The sequence below is a fragment of the Rhinatrema bivittatum genome, chromosome 4 (assembly GCF_901001135.1).
Source record: "Rhinatrema bivittatum chromosome 4, aRhiBiv1.1, whole genome shotgun sequence".
Lineage (NCBI taxonomy): Eukaryota > Metazoa > Chordata > Amphibia > Gymnophiona > Rhinatrematidae > Rhinatrema > Rhinatrema bivittatum.
In genome coordinates, this window is record NC_042618.1 from 268,861,975 (window position 1) to 268,889,204 (window position 27,230).

Below are 27,230 nucleotides of genomic sequence, written 5' to 3' on the forward strand. Positions count from 1 at the left end.
ATATGCTCCCAACCCATATGTTCTTTCTACCCAGTCGTTGAGTAAGCCATATGTATCTATTCTCTTCCAGATTTCCGGTTTAATGGTTAATATTAGAGGATTGCACTTTAAATTCTCTCAGTCATAACTGACTCTTCCACTTATTAGACTTATTGCCTTTCTTAATGGTTTTTCCCGTGCATATGGGGCTATCCAACTATTAAATCCTGTCATCCACTACACAGCACCCCAGCCTTCACATGGTGGTCCCCTGGTTAGAAGGGTTGAACGCCCTGGCATTGCTTCTTCTGGGCAAATATATATCTCAGAACTAATCATTGCCCTCTGGTTCTCTAAGGAACCACAATTTAATATCTGGCAGGCATCAAAGATTAGCGCGTATGGTTCATTTCCCTTAGTTACATTGAACCATAGTTTTACTGGATAACCACCACTCTCAAGGTATTTGTCCTGTTTCTGATAACTCTCCAGATACTTGCGATTGTAATATGCCTGTGTGGGTATCCAGCAAAACGGTGGAACAGATATCCATATCATCATCATCCCCTTTTTCCTGTTTAAATCACCCCTGTTTACATACACACCAGAGGACAGCTGGTCCTATTATTGTTAATAAAGCTAGCACCCCTATTTCCAGCCCTTCCGCCCACATAGGGTTAGAAATTGTCAGTGGATTTTCTTAAGAAAAAGGTCACCCAATTGCCCCTATAATAGGAAACAATTTGTCCACATAAATCAGCTCAAATAATTCAACAGCCCCCTCCCCCCCTTTTTCTTAGAGAATACCATGGGTACCTTCTACCTTCTAGGTCCTCATAAGTGATATACCAGAATGTTACCAGTTCCCCAGTGTTAGGTCTGATTAGTGGCACTTCCCCTTATTCTATTCTTAATCTTTCCATTTTACAAAACTCCCCCTCCCACAATGTAAATGTCCCCGGCCCAGTTGTCCATGTATCAATTAAGGGTACACACAGAATATCAAACCTAGTCACTGGGTCCCAGGCAGGGTTGTCGTCTGGGTCTGGATCCCAGTCCCAAGGAATATTTAGCCTATTATTGTTCATGTAAAACTCTGTAGTCTTTTCTAGTAATCTTTATCTTGAGTGCATCATCTGTGTTTGTTTCTGTCCACCGGGGAGGGCTTTCAGGTGGTTCCACAGGTCCCTTGACTCGAGAATAGTGGGTCCACCCTCTCACGGCTGTCTGCACAACAGTTTCTGTGGTCAAAAGGATCTGGAATGGACCTTAAGAACATAAGAAAATGCCATACTGGGTCAGACCAAGGGTCCATCAAGCCCAGCATCCTGTTTCCAACAGTGGCCAATCCAGGCCATAAGAACCTGGCAAGTACCCAAAAACTAAGTCTATTCCATGTTACCATTGCTAATGGCAGTGGCTATTCTCTAAGTGAACTTAATAGCAGGTAATGGACTTCTCCTCCAAGAACGTATCCAATCCTTTTTTAAAACACAGCTATACTAACTGCACTAACCACATCCTCTGGCAACAAATTTCAGAGTTTAATTGTGCGTTGAATAAAAAAGAACTTTCTCCGATTAGTTTTAAATGTGCCCCATGCTAACTTCATGGAGTGCCCCCTTCCCACTTTGGCTGTAACTTGGACTCTTTCCACACCTTTATTAGCATCCAGTCTCCGGGCTGAAAATGGTGCACAGTAAAGTCCAGTGCCAATAGGCCCTTTTTCATTAAATAATACAGAAGAAGATAGTGCCAGTATATAATTTCTTAAAAATAAGTCTTTGGTCTCAAATGTGGGTATTTTGAAAAGAAGTTGGCTGTAGAGTCAAAAACTCACAGTAAAAACATTTTAAAATATATCCGAAGCAGAAAGCCTGTGAGGGAGTCAGTTGGACCGTTAGATGATCGAGGGGTTAAAGGGGCACTTAGAGAAGATAAGGCCATCGCGGAAAGATTAAATGATTTCTTTGCTTCGGTGTTTACTGAAGAGGATGTTGGGGAGGTACCCGTAATGGAGAAGGTTTTCATGGGTAATGATTCAGATGGACTGAATCAAATCATGGTGAACCTAGAAGATGTGGTAGGCCTGATTGACAAACTGAAGAGTAGTAAATCACCTGGACCGGATGGTATACACCCCAGAGTTCTGAAGGAACTAAAAAATGAAATTTCAGACCTATTAGTAAAAATTTGTAACTTATCATTAAAATCATCCATTGTACCTGAAGACTGGAGGATAGCAAATGTAACCCCAATATTTAAAAAGGGCTCCAGGGGCGATCTGGGAAACTACATACCGGTTAGCCTGACTTCAGTGCCAGGAAAAATAGTGGAAAGTGTTCTAAACATCAAAATCACAGAACATATAGAAAGACATGGTTTAATGGAACAAAGTCAGCATGGCTTTACCCAGGGCAAGTCTTGCCTCACAAATCTGCTTCACTTTTTTGAAGGAGTTAATAAACATGTGGATAAAGGTGAACCGGTAGATATAGTATACTTGGATTTTCAGAAGGCGTTTGACAAAGTTCCTCATGAGAGGCTTCTAGGAAAAGTAAAAAGTCATGGGATAGGTGGCGATGTCCTTTCATGGATTGCAAACTGGCTAAAAGACAGGAAACAGAGAGTAGGATTAAATGGGCAATTTTCTCAGTGGAAGGGAGTGGACAGTGGAGTGCCTCAGGGATCTCTATTGGGACCCCTACTGTTCAATATATTTATAAATGATCTGGAAAGAAATACGACGAGTGAGATAATCAAATTTGCACATGACACAAAATTGTTCAGATTAGTTAAATCACAAGCAGATTGTGATAAATTGCAGGAAGACCTTGTGAGACTGGAAAATTGGGCATCCAAATGGCAGATGAAATTTAATGTGGATAAGTGCAAGGTGATGCATATAGGGAAAAATAACCCATGCTATAATTACACAATGTTGGGTTCCATATTAGGTGCTACAACCCAAGAAAGAGATCTAGGTGTCATAGTGGATAACACATTGAAATCATTGGTGCAGTGTGCTGCGGCAGTCAAAAAAGCAAACAGAATGTTGGGAATTATTAGAAAAGGAATGATGAATAAAACGGAAAATGTCATAATGCCTCTGTATCGCTCCATGGTGAGACCGCACCTTGAATACTGTGTACAATTCTGGTCGCCGCATCTCAAAAAAGATATAATTGCGATGGAGAAGGTACAGAGAAGGGCTACCAAAATGATAAAGGGAATGGAACAACTCCCCTATGAGGAAAGACTAAAGAGGTTAGGACTTTTCAGCTTGGAGAAGAGACGACTGAGGGGGGATATGATAGAGGTGTTTAAAATCATGAGAGGTCCAGAACGGGTAGATGTGAATCGGTTATTTACTCTTTCGGATAGTAGAAAGACTAGGGGGCACTCCATGAAGTTAGCATGGGGCACATTTAAAACTAATCGGAGAAAGTTCTTTTTTACTCAACGCACAATTAAACTCTGGAATTTGTTGCCAGAGAATGTGGTTCGTGCAGTTAGTATAGCTGTGTTTAAAAAAGGATTGGATAAGTTCTTGGAGGAGAAGTCCATTACCTGCTATTAAGTTCACTTAGAGAATAGCCACTGCCATTAGCAATGGTTACATGGAATAGACTTAGTTTTTGGGTACTTGCCAGGTTCTTGTGGCCTGGATTGGCCACTGTTGGAAACAGGATGCTGGGCTTGATGGACCCTTGGTCTGACCCAGTATGGCATTTTCTTATGTTCTTATTTCCCCCTTTGCTTCCCAGATAGGGCAATCCAAACATCATCTCATAAGGGGATATTCCCATATCCTTCCTTACCCTTAGCAAAGCCAAGGGCAAGCACTTAGTCCAGGGCAATTTGGTTTCCAACATTATCTTTGAAATGTGTTGTTTCAGGGTATGGTTCATTCTTTCCACCTTCCCTGAAGATTGTGGGTGCCAGGGAGTGTGAAATCCATAACTCCTTGGAGGACCTTGGAAGTGAAGTGGCTTTCCTGATCTGAATCAATATATTCAACCAACCCATATCTTGGGATAATTTATTCCAGGAGGACCTTTATAACTCCCTGCGCTATAGCTGAGGCCATAGGGAAAGCCTCAATCCACCCAGTGAGGTGATCTACCACTACTAGTAAGAATCTTAGTCTCTGAGAAGGGGGGCAGTTCCGTAAAATCTACCTGTACGCTTTGAAAGGGTCTCAAGCCTGGGTCCCTTCCCCTAGGAGCCACTTTTCTTAGAATTTTCTTATTTATCTTCTGGCATACAGAACACCTCTCACATATTTGTTTGGCCATAGTATAAATCCCTATGCAGCAATATTTCCTGAGAACTGTGTCACAGAGGGCCTGGGCTCCCCTGATGAAGAATTGCCATGATTTCCCTCACCATTGGTTTACTTAACATCTGGCATCCATCTGGAAGGATGGATGAACTGCCCCTATCTCAATGATCTTTGCCTGTTCCTCCTGGCTAAATATGGGCATAGTTTTGAATGGGGTCAGGGTTGGCACCAATGTCACAGACTTATACAGTCTTTCTGCAATCCTGCTTCCTTGGCAGCCTCATCAGCCAGCCTATTTCCCCTGGCTTCTGGGGTTATAGGCTTCTGATGACCTGGTATGTAAACAACCACCACCTCCTTTGGTAAAATCAAATGTTCCAATAACTGGGTGACCTGTTCCTCATGTACCAATTCCTTGCCTCTGCTGTTTATTAGCCCCCTTTCTTTCCACGTGTGTACCACCCCCAAAGGCATACTGCAAGTCTGTGTATATTGTTCCTTCCCCCTCCTTCATCAGCTGTAATGCTCAGTCTAAGGCATACAGCTCACAGGTTTGAGCTGATCAAGCACTAAGTAGTCTCCCTGATTCTGCTACCTCTAGGGTCTCCCCATCCACCATGGCATACCCACTGTTCCAGTTCCCTTGAAGGCACCTGGATGATCCATCTACAAACAACCTTCTTCCCTTATATAAGGGGTTATCAGCCAGGTCCATGCTAACTTTAGTCTGATATTCAATTATGTCCAGACAATCATGTGTTATGTCTGTATGTTCTTTTGAGAGAAAAATTACTGGGTTTACACACGAATCTGTAGTAAGGATTAAGTCATCTTTTTCCATCAAAATGGCCTCATACTTCAATATCCTAGAATCTGTGAGCCACCTGTGGGCCTGCTGTGTCAAAATGGACCTGACTGAGTGTGGGGTACTCATGCCCCCCCAAAGGTCAGCTTCCTACTCTCCTCTACTAGCAAGGTTGTTGCGGCCACCAGCTGCATGCAAGACGGCCACCCTCAGGATACTGGGTCCAGTATCTTAGAAAGAAATGCTACCGGATGTCTCTTCCCTCCCCATGTCTGTATAAGAACCCCCATGGCTGCTCCATCATCTACTGATAGAAACAAATGAAAAGGTTTATCAAAGGAGGGCAAGGCTAAAACTGGGGCAGAGATTAAATCTTTCTTTAGATTTTCTAGTATCTGCTCTTCCTCTCTTGTCCACTGTAAACTAGTTCCATCTCCTATTAATTTAGCATAAAGGGGCTTGGTTTTCTGGGCGTATGAATCTATCCACAACCTACAGTATCCTTTTAGTCTTAGGAATTTTCTCAATCCTTTCTTGGTTTTTGGTACTGACTGTTCTATTATTCCCTGTATCCATTCAGGGTTTATTCTCCTCTTTCCTTCACTGATTAAAAGTCCTAAATACTCTACTCCCCATTCCATATACTGTAATTTAGCCTTAGATACTCTCAAACGTTGTTCCCCTAAGAAATTCAACAATTGATTAGTAGCTTTTCTTACACACTCTTGCTTTTTCCCTGAGACTAGCAAATCATCTACATACTGTAGTAAATGTGTACCTGGGGCAATAAGAATCTCCCTAAAATCTGGGGAAGAACCTTCCACCAGTACTGCTACTTTTTCCCCGTATAAGGGTCCTCCCATTCAAATGCAAACAGGTCTCTGCTTTCCTCAGCTAAGGGGCATGCTCAAAAGGCATCCTTCAGGTCTATTATACTGAGCCACTTATGATCTCGGGGAATTTTACTTAACAGGGTGTACGGATTTGGGACTACTGGTTGTCTGACTTGTATTATTTTATTTAACTCCTTCAGGTCTTGAACTAACCTATAAGTACCGTTTGGTTTTCTTACTGGGAAGATTGGGGTATTATATGGTGACATGCAGGGTTCAATCAGCCCATCCTGTAATAGCTCATTTATTACTGGCTGCAGACCCTTCCTTCCCTCAAGGGAAATAGGATACTGTCTTTGACATACTATCTTCTCACAGGACAAGCAGGATGGTAGTCCTCACAAATGGGTGACATCGAGGATGGAGCCCTGTACGGAAAACTTTTCTGTCAAAGTTTCAACAAGCTTTGACTGACACTAGCACACTGGGTGCACTGAGCATGCCCAGCCTGCAATTATCCCTGTGAGCCACAGGTGTCTCCCTCAGTCTTCTTTTTTCCGCTCTGCAGTCAGCATAGCGGTTGGAGCTCTGTGAGGATTTTTTTTTAACTAATTACCTCATGGAAACACTTAACTTTTCACTTCAAAAAACACTTTTCCCTGCACAGGTCTCCCTCCGCGTACGTTTTTACGACGCTCGGTGAGTACTAATTCTTATTTTTCGGTCGATTTCTGTCACTATCTTAAGGCTGTTAACTGACTGAAGCCTTCCCTTCCCCCATTTTTCAGTTAGCTTTAAACAGCTTGCGAGTATCTCTGTGACACTCTGCTTGCTTATGCTAGTGGGGTAGGGATTTTTTCCTTAACTTTAGGACCTCTGTAGCTTCAAGTCCTTCGTTCCCTGGTACCCTCACGCAGTCGATACCCTATCGCTACACCGGGACCCTCCTAAACCGCCCTGGGCTTTTATATGTCATCAGTGCCCCTCCCCCCACGGTGCCCTGATGCCTTTATCCATGTTTTTTGCTTTTCAGTGCTACCAGGCTTTTTCCTCCTACGCACTGTTTTTTTTTCCTTGGGCTTCCTCGGTGCCGTCCCTACCCGGATGCATGCCATTGACGCACACGCTGTTAGTCACTGCCATGCATACTCGGGTCGCTGCCACCGCTGCCCGAGACACTTTTTAACGATCCCAGGGTCACTTCATCGATGCCACCCCCCCTTTTGGGGATGCCATCGATGCCCCATCCTCCCCACCGATGTCCAGCCCTTTTCCATCGGTGGGCATCGGTGCCACATCGATTCGTCGGTGGGCATCGATGCCGGATGGTCCCCATCGGTGGACATCGGTGCCGGATGGTCCCCATCGATGGACATCGGTGCCGGATGGCTTGTCCGTCGATGGCATTGGTGCCGGATGGCCGTCCGTCGATGGCATCGGTGCCAGGTCCTTTGCATCGATGGACACCGATGCCCAGGTGTTTCATCCATGGGCATCTATGTTAGAATGCATCCATCGAGGGCAGTCGATGCCAGGCTGCTCCCATCGGTGAAATTCGATGCCCAGGTGGGTCCCATCGGTGGGTATCCATGCCGGCTCGATTCCGTGGATGGGCGTTGATGCCAATGCCAGCCTTATGGCTGGCATCGATGCCCATGCCGATTCCAGGACTGGCGTTGATGCCGGGATGGAATTCATCGACTGGGAGATCCATGCCATCGATTCCATACGTGTCCATATCGATGCCACCGACACACGTGTCTGGGGCACCGATGCCATGTACACTTGGAAATCTGAGTCTGTCCAAATCGATACCGTCAACGTCTGTGGCCCTATAGTTGATGCCCGTGGCCATGCCACAAACGGCATAAATGCCCGCCTCCATGCATCGATGCCCTCGACACCTCCGTTTTCCTTCGGTGTCCTTGACGTCCTATTGATTCGACTTCGACTCAGTCGATGCCGGTATCTTTTTCAATAACGGCAATGTTTTTCGATTATTCGATTCCACATCGTTTCAAAGATACCTATGCCACTGCTGTCAGTGCCCGTCACTGTCATCATTCTCCTGGCCAGTCATCGACGATTTTTCATACCCATTTTGATGATATCCTCGAAGCCCCTTAGGTTGCCTTCAATATCGTCAATACCGACATAGCACCGCCACATAATACCCTCGCCTCCTCACATTGCTCCACGCTTTGGGTTCTTTTTTAAGCCCCGTATTAGCTTAAGACACTCCATTGTGTCAGGAGCAGAGCAGGCGTGCTGACAGTTCGTCATCGATCGCCTTCCAGGACGACGAGGGCTTCCATCTCGGCGCTGGGGAAAGACCGGGCCGAGCACCGTGGCACCCATCATCGCCGACATCGTGATCGTCCGCCGCTGACGCCATCCAGCACATCGGTGCCATCCTTCTCCAGGCTGGACAACGCTCGGGCAGAGCGACATCACCACTGCCATCAGCACTGTTCCTACAGTTTTGGCTGTCCTTGGTGATCCAGAACTTCCGGATCCAGGTCCGACAGCTTCTGCATTGGCGTCACGACACATCGAGCCGCTGTGACGAGGGAAGGGAACATGAGTTCCGTTAGGGCTCCTCTGTTCCTGGCGTGCCCCACCGTCAAGTGGTGTGGGACTATGGCCATCTGTTACACTTAGCAGTCTAAACGCCACTCACGCCTGGCCTGTCTCCTCTGTACCTGTGCCACCATACCGGGTTTCAGAGCGAGATGGACGTTTACGTCCCCGGCCTTACCCTCGAGGACTCCGGAGACCGTCGGAGTCAACAATCTTCACCGGCTCGTCTTGCGGCGATCCACGTCGGATGGTAAGTACCCACTTCGGCGGCATTCCCATAGAGTTGTGTTCTCCCATTCGGACCGTGGTTCGAAAAGTTCTGGGTCATGTGCCTTTTAGAACTGTATTAGTGTCACATATCGCTATGTTAGCTATGTTAGCCACAATATCAGGAGAACCCCTCTATCTTCTTGGGATTGCAGCAGGGCTTCTTCTCTTGTCAGTAACAAGTCCCTGTGCCGACCAATGCTCTGACTCTTGGTTCCCTCCCAACCAAGGTCCAGCTGCATTGGCTGATCTGCTAAACATGAGATTCAGCAACCATTGCCCCATGTACAAGTCCACCTTGAGGCCTGGCCACAGGTCTCGGTGTCTCCTTGTACAGCATACAGAAATGCGGGTACCACTTACCGCTCACACACCTGCAGGAGCCTACATGATATCCTCCATTGGGACACCTCCTGGTCTCCCATCTGGTCAGATATCAGAGCGGCCACCCCACCTTGTACCAAAGTCCCGGTACACTCCCCCAGGCTCTACGAAGTGCAGAGGGGAGAAGGGAGGGGGGTTGGGGAGTTTTAATTGCACTATTCTTTCTTTTAACAGAAAATAGTTACTCTCCGCACATCCTGGACCTAAGAAAATCCAACTTTCTTTAGACGTCACAGGTACAATGGTATCTTTGGTTACCATCACTCCATACTGCAGTAAGTACATTATTTTAATGTTTCTATGTGCTTTATGGTGAGTCAACATTACAACCCCAAGCTCTGCCGCCGGCACCAGCTTCGGTAAGTGAACTGTCTCTTGCATCACTGTTGGTGAATGCTGTTTTCTCTGCGGAGTGTAACATCATTCACTTTCCTTGCATAGACTACTGCTGACCACTTTCAGTACATGCAAGGAGCTCTCACTTTTTTCAGGACTCACTATACATTTACTAACTGGGATTACTGTCACTGCCATAAATCCCTTCTGTAACACTTCTGGACACCACAGTCTTAAGACCCTCTTGTCCAGCATGCGCACAGACATTCTGATACATTGTTATATGTCCCTGCGCATATTTTCCATAACCTCAGCCTTTCAACTTTTCATGGTTGGGCTATGGGGTTTCTTCCCACTATGCATTTTTCTCATAATTCAAAACTGCTATGGGTTATATTCAGTGACATTCTATACTCAATGGACCTAAGTGGTTTCATTGCTTTCGTCCCTGATTCTTATCCTTCGACTCATGCTCGCAATTCCTTAGGGTTATAAAGTTTCTCCTGAAAGCTGTCAACCCATTATGCATCTATTGCACTCCAGCATAGTTTCTCATAAACTTCCTGGACGTTGCACCCATGAGTTATGCCCTTATGCCTTCCAATACTGCTTTTGCAACAATTCTTTGTGCATACAGACAGACAGCATAGGGACAATGTGCTTTCCAACTCATAAGCACGCATTACCTCTTAGCTGCTCTGCTAGACAGCTGCGCAGCTCTACCCTTGGCCCTTGTTCACTTCATGCGTCCTTGGGCCACATATCTAAGAGATTTAATGAACGCTCTATCAGACCTTCTCCACGTAGGTTCTATCCTCTCGAATGGTCTCAATTACATGTGTACAGGGCAAATCTTTTAACGCTGAGTTTAACTAAAACTTTCCTCGGCGTCTGCATCATTCCATACGATGCACAGGTTCTGCTCCCTGCACATGTTTCCTATGCGTTCCCTTAGATGCCTTTTCTTCCATCAAAGGCCTCTTCAATATATCTCTTCTGCTGCCTCTCGTAGCCAGCATTCTTCTAATGTTGAACTGGGATGGGGTTCAGTATTCTTTTCCCCACTCCCTGACTGAGATCAGTATGCTTTCCCATACTTCTCAATCCATCATATCAGTAACCTTTTATTCTCTCACCAGTCAGTCCCAAATCATAGACTTACTGATGTTCTTAGGTTCTGGTAGCGTCACAAAACCTTCTAAACATAAATCTTGCCGTTTAATATGGCAGGCTTTACCTCCTGACGCTAAAAAAAAAAAAAAAGAGGTATTACCCCTTTTACTTTTCCACCATTTTTTCTTACTCCCTCGGATTCTGTTCTCCAGACATCCTCCACATAGATACACCTTTCTCTTAGGAGGTGTATCGTTTTGGGAGTTGGGTTCCCGTTTTCGGTAATCCTCTCTGAGTCGGCTTACCATGGATTATCCACTGATCAAGCCGCCTCTATTTCTCTAATCACGGAATGAACATATATATTCTCCTTATAAGTCTCATACATTCTACGTTTGAGCCTTTCCATTCCTCTCTTCCACAGTTTGGCAAGGGAACTTCTTTCCCTCTTAATGTCATTCCTGCCAGCAGGGTCCGTGAGTTATGCACTCTTTCCATACTCACCTGACTCCGTTCCTCTGCCACTGAGTAGTTCTACGCTTTCAACTTTCTATCCTTTTCAGGTAGATGTTGTATCTCCTTTCCTCAGGAAATACTCTATTAATTTTTCCTAACCTCTCTCTCTCGCCCTAGGGAGAGACTGGGTTTTCCACATTCCTGGACAGTAATGCTGCGCTTACATTCTATCTACATTGCACTGCATTCCATGTGAATTCCACTTGACTCTTTCCTTCATGCAAGGGTCAAGCTGCTACTTCCAGTGGCCACACAGACCTAATCCTTCTGATTAAGTGGTCTATATTTCCTTTCCTACCAACAAGCAGACATTTCACTACAACACTGTGGGTATCCACATACTGTTGTGTCCGTCTTAGCCTTAACAGCTTCCCTTTGGTTACTGCTGCTTGTACTTTTTTATCAGGTTGCAGCCTGGAGTCCTCTCCATACCTTCGCAGCCTATTATTGCTTACATTTGACTAGCCGGCATGCTCCATGTTTGGCCAGTCCGCCTACTCTTACTTTTTTCAATTCACTACCCAACATCCTTCCACGAACCCATTATGGTGTTGCGGATGCCCTCCGTTCCCATTTCCACCTCAGTCATTACGCCTTTGCGCATCTGCGGTGTATCTGGTGCATTCCCGGGCATCCTCAGCTCGGTACTCACCCATTTGTGAGGACTACCATCCTGCTTGTCCTGTGAGAAAGCAAATGTTGCTTACCTGATGTAACAGGTGTTCTCACAGGACAGCAGGATGTTAGTCCTCACGAAACCCGCCCGCCACCCCGTGGAGTTGGGTCTGTATACTTTTATTTTAGTTTCGCTTGCGCTTTTTAGCTATAAGACGAGACTGAGGGAGACACCTGTGGCTCACAGGGATAATTGCAGGCTGGGCATGCTCAGTGCACCCAGTGTGCTAGTGTCAGTCAAAGCTTGTTGAAACTTTGACAGAAAAGTTTTCCGTACAGGGCTCCATCCTCGATGTCACCCATTTGTGAGGACTAACATCCTGCTGTCCTGTGAGAACACCTGTTACATCAGGTAAGCAACATTTGCTCTCTCCCCTTCTTTCAACTTAATTCTTAAAGGTGCAATGTCTAATCCACCCTTGTTGCCATCCCATACCCAGACTTCTGAATTTATTTATTTCTCATCTTGGGGTCTAAGGGGATTCGTATGGACAGTCAATTGATCCCCTATCACTTGAATCTGTACTCCTAACCAGACTAGGCGATCTCTACCTAGTAAATTACATCCTGCTTCTGGTATAAACAGGAGGCTCCCCCTGACTTCTCTATCCTGATTTTCCTATATTAGTTTCTTCTAAAACTGGGACTAAAAACTGTTCTCCTTTTACTCCTGAGACTGTTAACTTTTGTGGCATTATTCCAACCCCTACTGTTTATAACTGAAGATCTAGCTGCTCCTGTGTCTACTAAAAAGATTATTTCCTCCTTCAAATTTATCAAGGGCTCTCAGTAGGAACTTAAATTTAGTAACCCCTGACCTCCCTGTTCACTTTCATTCTCCATCACTGAAAAAACTTTCTCCTCCCTCAGAATCTGGGGGCACTTCCTTTTGAAATGCCCTATTTGCCCACAATGGAAACATCCTGCCTGATTAGGGTCCCACACTTCTCAGACCCCTGGACTCCCACGGAAGCCTCTACCTCTCTGACCTAGACTTCTTCCTCTCTGCCAGCTTCCCCTAATTTTCCCTCTGCCACGTTCCTTTTCTCTATCTTGTGTTTCCCACTTAATTATCTCATTCACTCCCTAACAGACTATCTGGAGGAATTCTATAAGGATCTTTCATGTCCCCTTTCTTACTCTTAGGTACCTTATTTCCCATTGTGAATGATCTGGAATTTGTCTCACTCAAGTGCCTTACGCTTCGTCCGTCTCCAGCCACTTCCCTCGCGGGAAAAATGGAAATGGAATCGGGACACCGCATCTCGCTTCGTGTCTAGGATACGTCTCATTCACCATTCACTCCTTCCAGGTTAACAATCCCAACCACCAAGGTAAACCTTAATAGTCATTTTTCTTACCTTGATGCCATACACATGTAGCTGTGCCTACTTCATTTGCCTGAGAGTGTTTCACTGAGTTCACTTATCTCAGGATCTGTCAGTCGAGACACCAAATTCCAGTGCTGAGTCAAGGACTGCTGAAATTCAGTCACCACTCTTCGGTGTCTTCGATGGCATTGTGATCCCGGTTGAGCCCCCAATCTGTAAGAAACAAGCAAATTCCTCTCTGGGAATGATTAGTTAGTGAACACACAAAAAGTCAGTGAAACGTCTCTTAGAAGTTTATTTTCACAAGCTTGCAAGCACGGGTGTCATACAAGAGTAGGAAAATCTTTACATCATTCTGCAGTTGATTATATACCTTTTAGTCCCTGTTTCATTTCCCCATTTCAGTTCCCCTGCGGTAAGCTCTTTGCTCTATTCCTTTTTTTTTTGTTCCCTGTTTCTTGCCACCTCTGGCAGGTCTGTTTACTTACCGTTATTCGATTGCAGTTTTCTCTGTTTATCTGTATTTTGCAAAAAGCTTCTGCAAAAGCTGGGGAGGAGGTATGGGGAGATGAACTCTTGACACAGTGCTCTGTAGTCATGAAGCAAGGGGATGGGGAAAGGGGTGACTGAGTTTTGCAGAGAGGCCTTCTAATGACTTTTATTTTGCAAAAGGTTTCCGTAAAAGCTGGTTGGGGAAGGGGTTGGGGGGACCTTCTTTCCACCTTTGCTCTGCCAAGAAGAGATATGCGCCTCTTCCTCTGTAGCTCCAGCTATCTGTTCTTAGCAGATGCATTCTGTGATTTACTAAAGGAAAAAGGAAAGGTTAGGAGATGGCTCAAGCTGTCAGTATTTTATATTCTCTTTTTAGCATCAGCTTAATAGAATAGCAGCATGAATAAAATCATTAAGATAATATTTTAATCTCCCACTATATTACTGAAAAAGCAACACCTGGAGTCACTTCTCACAGATGGGAGCAATAGCAAATGATCTGGTCAGACTGGGTAGAGTCTCCGGAACCGGGTGCAGGATGACAAAATTCCTGGAGCTGGATCTCGGCTGAGAAGGCCCTCTGGAACTGGGTGCTGATTGAGAAGAGTTTATGGAGCTGGGTGCTGACTGAGAAGAGTTTATGGAGCTGGGTGCTGACTGAGAAGAGTCTCTGGAGCTGGCTGATGGCTGAGAAGAGTCTCTGGTGTTGGGTGCTGGCTGAAAAGGGTCTCTGGAGCTGAGAGTATGGTGGTAAGGGTGAACTTCAGGAAACACTGGAACAACATTTGGGTATGCGTGGATGTGAAAGCAGGTAAGCAATGAACTGTTACACTGGAACCGAGTGAAGGTATGGGTGAAATCAGAACATCATGCAGTTAAGCGTGAGACTAGATGCAGGTAAGTGTGAGCTGTGGAGGAGAAGAAACAGGGCAAGGAAGAAAAGCAATGACAGGATTAGACAAACCAGGACAAGGACTACACTGAACATGAAACCATAAATGCCTGAAGGCAGCAAGGCAAGGAAGTCCAAGGAAGCAGGGGGAAGCAGCTACAGAAAGGGATTCAAGGACAGAGGGGACAAGAAGGCAGGCAAGACTAGAATGTCTACAGAGCAAGATCAGCAAAGGCCACAGAGCAAGGCAGGCAAGGAGGATGCCCGAAGGCGCGTAAGGCAAGGAACAGAAGGCTAAAGCAGGGAGCCCAAAGGAACTCAATGCCGAAGCACTGAGGTATGGGCTAGGTGGGGTTAAATAGGGAGCTCTGGACATTGAGCAGATAGGCAAGGAAGACCCGGCCAGCCAAGGGAGCCTGCTCCCTTGGACCTCAACATGGTTCTGTGCCAGCTAATGTAAGCTCCCTTTCAGCCACTGCACTCCTGTTATCTGAAGTAGCTGTAGGAACCACTGCATGGTCAGTGGACCCTTAGCCTGAGTTGGGGTTGACGCTACCTGAGAAGATAAACCCCCACAGATCCCAACGTCAGGAAGGGAGGCCGAAAGAAGACAGGGGCCAGCTGGAGCTTCACCAATATCAGTCCACGTTACACGCAGGTTGAGCCTTTGGGTGCCGGGACCGGCTGGACTTAGGTGGGCCCCTGAGGCGTGGTATTGGTGTCTAGTCCGGAGCTGGATCAGATGGCTGGCCGGCAGGACGAGACAGGCAGAGTTCAGATGCTAGCAGCAGGAGAAGGAGGCGGGCACCTGCCACGAGTCAGGAGGCAAAAGGCAGGCTGGCCAGGCATGGCCATGGGTCACGCCTCCACCGGAGGATAGACGAGCAGAGTGAGCGCCAGTCCAAGGTTCAGAGGCAGGCGGCTGACGAGCAGTGAGGTCCAGTCCAAGGTTCAGAGCCAGGAGATCCGTCCAAAGAGACTACAGGGAGAGAGGCGCAAGGCCAAATCCTGGAGCAGGAGAAAGGCATTGGAACAGGAGTCAGGTACTGGAACAGGAGTCTGACAAGGAGAAGCGCAGGATCCCGAGAGAAGCAACACAGGAAACTCGTTGCCAAGCTGTCTGATTAAGGCCCGAGGGAGCCTTATATAGTCCTGCACTGATGACGTCATCCTCCGGGGCAGTCCCAGGTTTCCCACCGAAGGCCCTTTAAATAGTTGCTGGTGCCGCGCTTGCCTAGGGGAGCCCTGGGCGGGGCCGGAAGCTGACGGCATCTCATGCGCTGGCGAGGCCAGGGAGGCCTCGGCGTCAGCGGATGCGAGCGAAGAGGAAACAGCAAGGCAGGCCCGGGTAGACGATGTCCCAGGCAGGGCCCGGTGGCGTAGTCGGGTAGAAGGACCCAGCATGGGCTTTCCGCGAGTGGTGAGTGCAGCACTACCTGACCTGGAAAGTCATGTGTTTAGTGACAGGGTCATTCGGCTACAGGCTCTAGTAACTTATCCACCTTCTACCAGATGGGCTTGCATACCCATCGTGAGTTTCTGTGTAAGGTGGTGTTGGAATTCCATCTTAACCAATCAATCATCCTTCCAACATTTTTACCCAGGCCACATGTCCGCCAAGGTGAACAAGCATTGCACAGTTTGGACTGCAAGAAATCCTTGACCTTCTATCTGGAACAGACTGAAACCCACAGAAAGGTTCCTTTGACACAAACAAGCTGGGGATTGCCTTTGCCGAACAGACTATATCTAATTGGCTAGCAGATTGCATCTCCTTCTGTTTGCCCAGGTGAGGCTATATCTAATGGGTCATCCCGAAGCTCACTCTGAACAAGCCATAGCAGTTTCGGTGGCTCAACTACGATCAGACCCCATGGAGATCTGCAAGGCTACAACATGGAGTTCTCGCCACACATTCACATCTCACTACTGTTTGGACAGGGATGGCTAATGCGACAGTAGGTTTAACCAAATTGTCTTTCGGAATCTGTTTGAGATTTAAAATCTAACTCTTGTCACTTCTAGGGCCCATTCTTTCTGTTCCAGGCTGCTCTCATAAGTTAAGTATAAAATATAGGCAAAAGACTGGTTGCTAACCAAAATATTATTGTGCATTTTGGCACTTGTTGTCTTTTCTTTTTTAGTTGGGAAGTAAAAAAGAGAAATAGATGCCTGACGTCCATCAAATAAAATTTATTTCGAAGGATATAATAAAACACTTTAAAAAGCCCGAGTTTCGCTCCTGTCTTGGAGCTGCTTCAGGGGCTGAAACATGCAAATAGTTTAAATTAACACAAATATAAACACTGATAAAACACATATAAATAAATGAACATATGTATAAAGAAAATGAACAAATCATGTAAAACGCATATCATGTTGACATAAAAAAAGGCACAAAATACAATTAAAATACAACAATAAAAGTGTAAAAAGTTAAATATCAAAAAAATATATGTGATGCAGAGATGTCAAACAAGAATAAAATTTAAAGTTACAAATCTAAGGTTAAGAATCTAGCAGTTCTAACCAAAAAGGGGAAAGCCGACAGTCGCTCAGCAGCGCATGGTTCGGAGAGAGGTATCTTTAAAGGATACTAATGATGCATTAGAATTAGGGCATCCCGACAGTGAGGTTCCAATAATTAGAAAAGTAGTCCAAGTGCCTGTAACTAAAAACTTACCTGAGCTAAAAAATTCTAACTTATCCCTATCAATTAAAAAGCAGAATGAAAATATAAACAAAAAACAAACTTTGAAATGTTTGTATGCTAATGCCAGAAGTCTAAGAAGTAAGATGGGAGAATTAGAATGTATAGCAGTGAATGATGACATAGACTTAATTGGCATCTCAGAGACATGGTGGAAAGAGGATAACCAATGGGACAGTGCTATACCGGGGTACAAATTATATCGCAATGACAGAGAGGAGCACTCGGGAGGAGGTGACAACAAGTGCCAAAATGCACAATAATATTATGCCATCCCGGCGCTTTATGTCCGGGATGGCATAGAGTCCAACAGGATAAACATTCTGCATGAGACTAAATACAAAATTGAATCTTTATGGGTAGAAATCCCTTGTGTGTCGTGGAAGACTATAGTGATAGGGGTATACTACCGTCCACCTGGTCAAGATGGTGAGACGGACAGTGAAATGCTAAGAGAAATTAGGGAAGCTAACTAAATTGGTAGTGCAGTAATAATGGGAGACTTCAATTACCCCAATATTGACTGGGTAAATGTATCATCGGGTCACGCTAGCGAGATAACGTTCCTGGATGGAATAAATGATAGCTTTATGGAGAAATTGGTTCAGGAACCGACAAGAGAGGGAGCAATTTTAGATCTAATTCTCAGTGGAGCACAGGACTTGGTGAGAGAGGTAACGGTGGTGGGGCCGCTTGGCAATAATGATCATAATATGATCAAATTTGATTTAATGACTGGAAGAGGAACAGTGTGCAAATCCAAGGCTCTCGTGCTAAACTTTCAAAAGGGAAACTTTGATAAAATGAGAAAAATTGTTAGAAAAAAACTGAAAGGAGCAGCTACAAAAGTAAAAAATGTCCAAGAGGCGTGGTCATTGTTAAAAAATACCATTCTAGAAGCACAGTCCCAGATGTATTCCACACATTAAGAAAGGTAGAAAGAAAGCAAACGATTACCGGCATGGTTAAAAGGGGAGGTGAAAGAAGCTATTTTAGCCAAAAGATCTTCATTCAAAAATTGGAAGAAGGATCCAACAGAAGAAAATAGGATAAAGCATAAACATTGGCAAGTTAAATGTAAGACATTGATAAGACAGGCTAAGAGAGAATTTGAAAAGAAGTTGGCTGTAGAGGCAAAATCTCACAGTAAAAACCTTTTTAAATATATCAGAAGCAGAAAGCCTGTGAGGGAGTCAGTTGGACCGTTAGATGATCGAGGGGTTAAAGGGGCACTTAGAGAAGATAAGGCCATCGCGGAAAGATTAAATGATTTCTTTGCTTCGGTGTTTACTGGAGAGGATGTTGGGGAGGTACCCGTAATGGAGAAGGTTTTCATGGGCAATGATTCAGATGGACTGAATCAAATCACGGTGAACCTAGAAGATGTGGTAGGCCTGATTGACAAACTGAAGAGTAGTAAATCACCATAACCGGATGGTATACACCCCAGAGTTCTGAAAGAACTAAAAAATGAAATTTCATACCTATTAGTAAAAATGTGTAACCTATCATTAAAATCATCCATTGTACCTGAAGACTGGAGGATAGCAAATGTAACCCCAATATTTAAAAAGGGCTCCAGGGGCGATCCGGGAAACTACAGACCGGTTAGCCTGACTTCAGTGCCAGGAAAAATAGTGGAAAGTGTTCTAAACATCAAAATCACAGAACATATAGAAAGACATGGTTTAATGGAACAAAGTCAGCATGGCTTTACCCAGGACCAAGGCTTGTGGTCCTGGGCACACGTTAGAGTGTGTTCTCTTGGAGGCAGTGTATATTGCATTGAGCTAAGTATATCTGCTGTTGCTTAGAATTTGTGTAGAAAGCTTCTGTTCTTAATTCCTGTGTGTTTTAATTTTAATTATAGTGTGTGTTTCAGTTCTTGATAGTAAGATATTACTCTAGTAAGTTAATTTTGTTGTCTGCTGCATAAGTTGAAAAAAGAAAAAAAAAAAAAAAAAAAAAAAACCCCACCCCCCATACCAAATCGCTCTCCAGCTTGTAAACTGTTTAAGTCTCTCTGTTTTGAAATTAGCTGGCATAAATAAGTTGGTCAAACAAAAATTGGGGCATAAAGACTGTTTTTTCAAACAATTGACCAAAAGCAAGGAGCCGTCCAGAAGTGACGTAATCTAACTGAATTGGGTGTGTCTCAGACCTTGAGCCAGGAGAGCCATTGTGTCTCAGACCTTGAGCAGGAGAGCCATTGTGGTCCTGGGCACACGTTAGAGTGTGTTCTCTTGGAGGCAGTGTATATTGCATTGAGCTAAGTATATCTGCTGTTGCTTAGAATTTGTGTAGAAAGCTTCTGTTCTTAATTCCTGTGTGTTTTAATTTTAATTATAGTGTGTGTTTCAGTTCTTGATAGTAAGATATTACTCTAGTAAGTTAATTTTGTTGTCTGCTGCATAAGTTGAAAAAACAAAAAAAAAAACAAAAAAAAAAACCCACCCCCCATACCAAATCGCTCTCCAGCTTGTAAACTGTTTAAGTCTCTCTGTTTTGAAATTAGCTGGCATAAATAAGTTGGTCAAACAAAAATTGGGGCATAAAGACTGTTTTTTAAAACAATTGACCAAAAGCAAGGAGCCGTCCAGAAGTGATGTAATCTAACTGAATTGGGTGTGTCTCAGACCTTGAGCCAGGAGAGCCATTGTGTCTCAGCACTTGAGCAGGAGAGCCATTGTGGTCCTGGGCACACGTTAGAGTGTGTTCTCTTGGAGGCAGTGTATATTGCATTGAGCTAAGTATATCTGCTGTTGCTTAGAATTTGTGTAGAAAGCTTCTGTTCTTAATTCCTGTGTGTGTTAATTTTAATTATAGTGTGTGTTTCAGTTCTTGATAGTAAGATATTACTCTAGTAAGTTAATTTTGTTGTCTGCTGCATAAGTTGAAAAAAGAAAAAAAAAAAAAAACCCCACCCCCCATACCAAATCGCTCTCCAGCTTGTAAACTGTTTAAGTCTCTCTGTTTTGAAATTAGCTGGCATAAATAAGTTGGTCAAACAAAAATTGGGGCATAAAGACTGTTTTTTCAAACAATTGACCAAAAGCAAGGAGCCGTCCAGAAGTGAAGTAATCTAACTGAATTGGGTGTGTCTCAGACCTTGAGCCAGGAGAGCCATTGTGTCTCAGACCTTGAGCAGGAGAGCCATTGTGGTCCTGGGCACACGTTAGAGTGTGTTCTCTTGGAGGCAGTGTATATTGCATTGAGCTAAGTATATCTGCTGTTGCTTAGAATTTGTGTAGAAAGCTTCTGTTCTTAATTCCTGTGTGTTTTAATTTTAATTATAGTGTGTGTTTCAGTTCTTGATAGTAAGATATTACTCTAGTAAGTTAATTTTGTTGTCTGCTGCATAAGTTGAAAAAAGAAAAAAAAAAACAAAAAAAAAACCCCACCCCCATACCAAATCGCTCTCCAGCTTGTAAACTGTTTAAGTCTCTCTGTTTTGAAATTAGCTGGCATAAATAAGTTGGTCAAACAAAAATTGGGGCATAAAGACTGTTTTTTCAAACAATTGACCAAAAGCAAGGAGCCGTCCAGAAGTGACGTAATCTAACTGAATTGGGTGTGTCTCAGACCTTGAGCCAGGAGAGCCATTGTGTCTCAGACCTTGAGCAGGAGAGCCATTGTGGTCCTGGGCACACGTTAGAGTGTGTTCTCTTGGAGGCAGTGTATATTGCATTGAGCTAAGTATATCTGCTGTTGCTTAGAATTTGTGTAGAAAGCTTCTGTTCTTAATTCCTGTGTGTTTTAATTTTAATTATAGTGTGTGTTTCAGTTCTTGATAGTAAGATATTACTCTAGTAAGTTAATTTTGTTGTCTGCTGCATAAGTTGAAAAAAGAAAAAAAAAACCAAAAAAAAAACCCCACCCCCCATACCAAATCGCTCTCCAGCTTGTAAACTGTTTAAGTCTCTCTGTTTTGAAATTAGCTGGCATAAATAAGTTGGTCAAACAAAAATTGGGGCATAAAGACTGTTTTTTTCAAACAATTGACCAAAAGCAAGGAGCCGTCCAGAAGTGACGTAATCTAACTGAATTGGGTGTGTCTCAGACCTTGAGCCAGGAGAGCCATTGTGTCTCAGCACTTGAGCAGGAGAGCCATTGTGGTCCTGGGCACACGTTAGAGTGTGTTCTCTTGGAGGCAGTGTATATTGCATTGAGCTAAGTATATCTGCTGTTGCTTAGAATTTGTGTAGAAAGCTTCTGTTCTTAATTCCTGTGTGTGTTAATTTTAATTATAGTGTGTGTTTCAGTTCTTGATAGTAAGATATTACTCTAGTAAGTTAATTTTGTTGTCTGCTAGTAGTATAATGGGTACACGATCAATCAAACTGATTGACAGGTGAGATAAGGATGACAGCAGCCAATCAGCGTTCACTTCCGGTCTAAGCCCCGCCCACGCCCCGCCCACTCCCCATAGAAGTGAATGGGGGCGTAGCCACGCCCCCAACCACACCCCTTCTGCCACAGGCCCCACCCCTTCCGCAGCCAATCAGCGTTCACTTCCGGTCTAAGCCCCGCCCACTCCCCATAGAAGTGAATGGGGACGTAGCCACGCCCCCTCCCGCCTCATCCCGCCCCTCCCACGCCCCCAGGCCCCACCCCTTCCGCCACAGCCCCCCCCCCCTTCCGCCCCGGCCCCACCCCTTCCGCCCCTGGCCCCCGCCCAGACCCCATCGATGCTCCTCCCCTCCCAATAGAAGTGAATGGGGAGCCCCTCCCACACCCCACCCCCAAACCGCCCCCCCCATGATGTCACGGATGACCCCGCCCACACCCCAACCCCAAGCCACACACCCCTGTGACGTAGCGGGTATGACATCACCGGAAGTCCACCCCACACCGCCCCCCAAAAACACACCCCCCCTAAAACGTCATCAGAAAGGGTCCTGTCGCTTTTTTAATGATGTCAGTATTAATGGACTCTGGCTGTTTTTGATGATTTCACCGGAAGTACAATACAAAAGTCCCGAAATATGCGCTCCTAGAACCTCCTGATGCCTTTTAATGATGTCGGAGCCGGTAGTATGCTTTTAGGAGGCAGGAAAACTGCAGGAAATATGCTTTTTTTCTAGCCACTCTGTTTTTAAAAAACCAAACAAAATACAAGCTGATAGGAGGCAGAAAAACAGTGGCTCGTTCTGTTGACAAGGATTTGGTTTTTTTTTTAAAACAAGTGATTGAAGCTACCGGTGGTGAATTGCATGAACTGCAGGATCAAACTTTGCAAAAGACAGGTTTTTTTTTTTCCAAAAGACTAGGGACCGGGTAGTATAAAGGGTACGCTGTCACTCAAACCCCCAAGCCAAACCCCCCAGTGATGTCACCAGAAGCCCAAGCCCACCCCTCCAAGCCCTTGCTGTAGATAGGCATGCCCCAATAAAAAAAGTTACCAGAGAGCAGGCAGGAAACTGTGACTCATTCTGTAAACAGAGACAGGGAGAATCCAACACCCCTTCCCTCCGCCCCCTCTGCCTCAAGCCGGCCTTCCCCCAGACCTAAATCTGAGCAGAGGATAATTGAAAGCAGTGGGGGGTGTAGGTTTGCAATGGTGAAACACAAGGCTTTAGTTTTGTTTTAAAAAAAACAGACTTCTGTATTTTACAGCCATATAAAAAACAAGAATGCACCAGCGGATCTTAAAGAAAATTTATAATGAGCCAGGAAATACCGGCAGTTTTGGCGGTATAACACCTCTTTTGCAGGCAGCTAAAGCATGTATGCCGTCTGTGACCAAGAAACAAGTGATTGATTGGCTTACAGAACAAGATGCTTATTCTTTACACAAACCTGCTAGGGTACGATTTAAAAGAAATAAAACCATAGTGTCAGATATAGATTGGCAATGGCAGGCAGATTTGGTTGATATGACAGCCTTGTCTGGTTATAACAGAGGCTACAAATACATTTTGACGGTGATAGATGTTTTGTCAAAATACGCATGGGCTGTGACCCTAAAAACAAAAACAGGTCGTGAAGTGGCAGAGGCCTTTGAAAATATATTTAAAGGTGGTCGTGTTCCCAACAAAATACAAACAGACAGAGGTAAAGAGTTTTTAAACAGATCTGTGAAGAGTTTGTTAAAATACAGGGGCATTCAGCATTTTGTGACCAACAACGATGTTAAGGCAGCAGTTGTGGAGAGATTTAACAGGACTTTAAAATCCAAAATGTGGCGATACTTTACAGCGCGCAACACTTTTCGCTATGAAGATGTGCTTCCGGCTTTTATGAACAGTTACAATCGCAGTTTTCACAGAACAATACAGGCCCGCCCCATCGATGTAACAACCTCAAACTCACTGCGGTTCTGGAAAGTAATCTACGGCAATAACAACAAACATGAAACTGCTAAGCCTTTTTTAAAAAAGGGGGATCATGTTAGACTGTCAAAAACTAAAGGGAAATTTGAAAAAGGTTATGAACAAACATGGACAGATGAGATATTTATAATTACTGACGTCCTAAGCAGGGGACAGAAAACAGTGTACAAGATACAAGATTATGGTGAGGAAACCATTCAAGGTTCTTTTTATCCTGAAGAATTACAGAAAGTCAGCCCTCAACAGGACAGAATATACCGCGTTGATAAGGTTCTAAAGGTAAAAGGGAGAGGTAAGAACAAGCAGTGCTTTGTGAAATGGCGAGGATGGCCTGAAAAATTTAACAGCTGGATAAAAGCATCAGAGATTCAAAACATTTGATTTGAAAAGGCCTTGTCTCATAAAAAGAAAAAAATGAATGAAGGGGGATTTTACGTAACGCTGCCTAGTAACGCCTCTGTGAGAATATTTCCACAAAACAACAGCTCTAATTTCACCACACAATTAGCTAGACCTTTGGACCTACAGGGCCCGTGGGAAGTGGGTCTGGTGGAAATACAGTACCCGAACACATGGGATAATATTAAAGAAGACCATAAATATGTTGTCACCACTGGTGAAGGAAGCACAGAGCATCACTTTGTTGTACGAAGAGGGTATTATGCAACCGTTCAAAACCTGACGGATCAAATGAACCACGACATGAACAGTGTCCTCAAAGCCATGGCACCACGAATCATCTATGACCCCAATATCCGAAGAATCAAATTAAAGTCAGAGGACAAAGCAGTAATTTCCGCAGGGGGTGACTTAGCGACCATTTTGGGGCTAGAAGCTAAAACGAATACGAACCGCTCGCTATTCCAACGGATATCACAGGAGGGTTTAATACCCTATACCTGTATACGGATATTGTAGAGCACCAGCTGGTGGGAGACCATTTTGTGCAGCTGCTTCGTTGTGTTCCCACTAAAGGGGGTAAGGACGAGTTTATCACCTTCACTTATGATAAACCGCATTATGTTCCTGTGAACAAGCAGCACATAGACACCATAACATTTGAAATAAAGACGGACCAGAACCAACACGTCTCATTTCGCTATGGGAAAGTGATCCTTAAGCTACACCTGCGACCCCGGAAAACTATTTTTTAAAATGGTTGTGGTTAAATACTATGGGGACCCTGGCGCATACAGAAATTACTATGCAGCACAGGCCGGTGAAGGCCTTTCGGGGTATTACGGTGCTCCGGTCATGTACGGGGCTGGGATAGGCGGAATTTTTCGTAGTCTCTTTAGAAAAGCAATACCTCTTTTGAGAAGGGGTTTTGAGATTGTTAAACCTCATGTGAAAAGTGCAGCAAAAAACATCGCCAAAGATGTTATGGGCCGTGTCACAACGGCGGTTCTGCATAAAATGAACAATAACACAGAGCAGGAGGGGTCAGGATTAGTGGTTATTAGAAGAGCTGTTAAAAGAAAGAGAACCAATCAACAGGGGCCTCCTGAACCTTTTAAAACAAAGAAGACCAAACGTGCCAAGTCTCAAAAGACTAACCGCAAGGGGAAGAAGAGAAACCTCTCCGCCAAGAAGCAAGATATATTCTAAAAACTATGGCTTTTGTACATCAGGGGTCTGAAGAATGTTTGAAATCAGAACTGGATCTGTTTCAACTGGCCCCCACACAAACCAGCATAGAAAAAAGTGTTTATGTGGAGATTCCGCCATTATCTGCCTTGTCAGAAACAGCCCCTTTAGATTTTTATATAGCCGGACATGGCGAGGATTACCTGGATTTGAACAACACGTTGCTGTACCTGACCTGCAAAATCGTGAACGAAGATGGGTCCGATCTTGAAGTAGGGGCCAGAGTAGCTCTCGTGAACTATCCAATAGCCTCTATTTTTAGCCAGCTGGATGTCACTCTCGGAGATAGACTCATTAGTCAGAGCAACAACTGTTACCCTTACAGAGCCCTCATAGAACTGTTTCTCAATTACGGCGAGGGTCCTCTCAAAACACAGTTTACAAGCGGCCTATTTTATAAAGACACAGCCGGAAACCATGAAGTGAGAGACGTGGGATCGCGTAATAAAGGTTTTACCGAAAGAGCTGTTTTTACAGCCGCTAGCCATAAAGTAGAGCTTCTGGGACATTTACATAGCGATCTGTTTTTTCAAGAAAAGCTGCTCATAAATGGCGTGGATGTGAAAATTAAACTAACGCGGAACAAAGATACGTTCTGCTTAATGAGCGGAGATGCCAACGAGAGGTACAAACTCATTATTTTATCTGCAGCCCTCTTTGTAAGGAGAGTGAAAGTGTCACCGGGAGTGCGCTTGGGGCATGCAGAAGCGCTGCTGAGAGCTAATGTCAAGTACGCCGTGGACCGTGTAAGTCTGAAAGTCTTTAGCATACCGGCTGGCGCCCGTGTGACTAACCAGGAAAACCTCTTTTTGGGACAATTACCCAAAATTATCGTATTGGGCTTTGTGGATAATGACGCTTTCAGCGGTAATTACTCTAAAAACCCCTTCAATTTTAAACATTACGATATTAACTTTGCTGCGCTGTATGTGGATGGTGAGCAAGTCCCAGGGAAACCTCTCCAGCCGGATTTCGATAATGGCTGTTGTATCAGAGAATACATGCAGCTGGTTCAAGCAATGGGTAAACATTTGAAAGACAGTGCTCTCTTGATTGATCGTCAAGAGTTTTACCAAGGTTATACCTTGCTGGCCTTTGACCTATCACCCGACCAAGAGTGCACGGACCACTACTCTTTGATTAAAACCGGTAATCTGCGGGCTGAAATCCGTTTTGCCATCGCTTTGCCACACACGGTGAATATGATTGTGTATGGTGTCTTTGACAACGTGATAGAAATTAACCACAGAAGGAACGTCCTTTTTGATTATCTATGATGATGAACACCGTACAGATCTACCGTATTTTAAAGAAGGATCCGTATGTTACAAAATCTTTTGTAGACGTCCTACCCAGTGACTGGCTGTCTGATGTACAAATAGAAAGGAAACCTGCAAGCTTGGTGGTAAATACCCACCCCCACGACCTTCCTGGAGAACACTGGCTAGCAATATACGTGACTGAAAACGGCACAGGAGAATTTTTTGATTCCTACGGGCAACAGCCTGATAGTTTGTTCTTCCCTAACAGTATTATGAACTTTTTCAATAAACATTGTGAGGATGTTTTATACAGCAGCAAACAGCTGCAACACCCTGTATCTACAACCTGCGGTAACCATTGTGTGTTTTTCCTACATCAACGTTGTAAAGGGCTGTCTTTTGAAAATATTTTAAAACTGTATTCCGAAGAACCGTTGCAAAATGACAAAATGGTTTTACAATTTGTAAAAAACAACAAACAGAGAACATGTTGTATGTCTAAATCTTTTCGCTGTCTGTTTCATACCCCCCAGGTGTGTGTACCGTACCAAGAACATTGTACTAATCCTAAATAAAAACAATCTCTCTTGAGAGTTTTTGAAAAACAAACCAAACGTCTATAGTCTATATTTTAAAAAAGCCTTTTTTTTATTTGAAAAGATATAATTACACCTTCAACCATCTGTTTGTATCAAGTACTTTACGTCTTTTACGGGGGAGGGGGTCTTTGCACTTTACAGTCTTTGTGTACATTTCAGCAGTTGTCGCTGAAGGATTTTCCTTGAGCTGTA

At 44.4% G+C, this 27,230-nt stretch overlaps 1 protein-coding gene across 1 annotated transcript in view; it reads left to right on the forward strand.

The window, feature by feature from the left end:
• The window catches only part of C2CD5 (C2 calcium dependent domain containing 5), a 1,535,590-nt gene that overhangs the window by 1,473,779 nt on the left and 34,581 nt on the right, over positions 1 to 27,230 (forward strand).